We start from the raw sequence: 2,163 nt of genomic DNA on the forward strand, positions 1-2,163 counted from the left end.
AAAGGTGTGTGAGGTGGAAGTTTTCTCAGCAGGTACGAGAGGCCGAGAGGAGAGGGAGAAAAAAGAGAGCAGAGAATGACTCAATTCAATACTTCAGCTAGCTGAATTGGAAGATAAGAGCTGGCCCCAGCCAGCCCAAGGACACAGCTCACAGCCAAGGCTTGGTTGCGAGCTGAGAAAGACGAGGGCTTGAACACTTTCCGAGCAGCTGTGAGACAGAAGAATCCTACTGCCCAGACTTGCAAAACGGCAAGGCCAACTAAAGAAGATAACCAGCTGAGTGTGAAAACACAGATGAGACGACAAGAGGGGGCGTCCTTGGAGCCAGGGTGTTTGGGGAAAGTTGAGGAGACCACAGAAAGCTGGTTTGGACTGGCACAAAGAGCACCAGGAGCAGAGGTTCCCTGAGTGGAACACCCCCCACAAGGAGCCCAGGACTTAAAAAGCAACTCAGAGATTACAGCGGATTCCCCGGATGACCTGGGCCCAGGGCAAGAACTCCCATCTACCACTCCCCCTCTTCTTCTTATGTTACACCCAGGTCTGGCCAGTTTTGGGTAGTGCATGTGTGAGTATGAAAGTGGGTTAGGGCACTAATGCTTTCTTTCTTCCCCTGAGTGACGTGGGAGCGTTCCCAGCACTCTCTGCTGTATTTTATTAATAAAGCTTCAGAATTTAGACATGTGGTGTGCTTTGTCATCTCCTAGGGTTACCATATTCAAACATTTAAAAAAGAGGACACTCTACGGGGCCCCGGTCCCGCCCCCGGCCCTGCCCCTTCCCCCCCGGCCCCGCCCCTTCCCCACCCCCGGCCCTGCCCCAACCTCACCCCTTCTCCGCCCCCATTCCAACCCCTTCCCCAAAGTCCCTGCACCAACTCTGCCCCCTCCTCTGAGCACCCTGCATTCCCCCTCCTCCCTCCCGCTCTGATCTTGGTTGGGGGTTGCTAAGTGCTTCCCTGCTCCCCACTCGCCCCGCAGCCCCTGTGCCCTTGAGTGCCCTGCTCCTCCTCATCCTGCAGCCTCTGCACCCCCCGCCCCTGCAGCCTCTGTGCCCCCTGCTCCCCACTCGCCCTGCAGCCTCTGCACCCCCCCTGCCCCTGCAGCCTCTGTGCCCCCTACTTCCCACTCGCCCTGCAGCCTCTGCACCCCCCTTGCCCTGCAGCCTCTGTGCCCCCTGCTCCCCACCCGCCCTGCAGCCTCTGCACCCCCCTTGCCCTGCAGCCTCTGTGCCCCCTGCTCTCCACTCGCCCCGCAGCCTCTGCACCCCCCGCCCCTGCAGCCTCTGTGCCCCCTGCTCCCCACTCGCCCTGCAGCCTCTGCACCCCCCCGCCCTGCAGCCTCTGTGCCCCCTGCTCCCCACTCGCCCTGCAGCCTCTGCACCCCCCCGCCCCTGCAGCCTCTACACACACACACACCCGCCGCCTGCCCTGCTCCTCCCGCTCACCCGGCAGAGGGAGAAATGCAGGCTCCACGTGGAATCAAACACAGTCCGCTGCTCTGTGGGGGAGAAGGGAGCGGGGGAGGGGGAGGGACTCTGGCTGCTAGAGGCCCTAGTGGCTGCGAGCGGCTTTCAATCAGGCCAGGCATCCAATCAGCCGCACCGCACGAGGGGAAGGGGGAAATCCCGGACATTTCTACTTGATTAGAAATCCCCCCTGGATGGCCATTTAACACTGAAAAAGCCGGACATGTCCAGGGAAAGCCGGATGGATGGTAACCCTACCTAACAATGGGTTTGCTGTCCCCCACTACCGCAGGACCAGGACTGACAGTGAATTACAGCGAGGTGGTGGGATACCCCAGAGCCCTGCTGAGGGACGAACCACGGCCAAGCCCCATTACAGGCTCCCAGCTGCCGCAGGCAGAGGAGGAACCGGCCCCACAGCTCCCAGCAGGGGAAACCATGGAGCTTCAGCAGCAAAAGTCACAGACAGGTCACGGCTTCTGTGAATTTTTGTTTATTGCCTGTGACCTCTCTGTGACCTTTACTAAAAATAACCATGACAAAATCTTAGCCTTAACAATGAGTGATCTGCAGGGCCCAGACTGCTGACATGGTGCAGGTCTCCCTTGTTTCCAGCTACTACATTGCATTAAAACTCAGTTAAAAATACTTAAGATACTTTACTAATGTTGTTTTTCCACAGAGGCAATTGCTGTA

The sequence above is a fragment of the Trachemys scripta genome, chromosome 4 (genome assembly GCF_013100865.1).
Source record: "Trachemys scripta elegans isolate TJP31775 chromosome 4, CAS_Tse_1.0, whole genome shotgun sequence".
In the NCBI taxonomy this organism is placed as follows: domain Eukaryota; kingdom Metazoa; phylum Chordata; order Testudines; family Emydidae; genus Trachemys; species Trachemys scripta.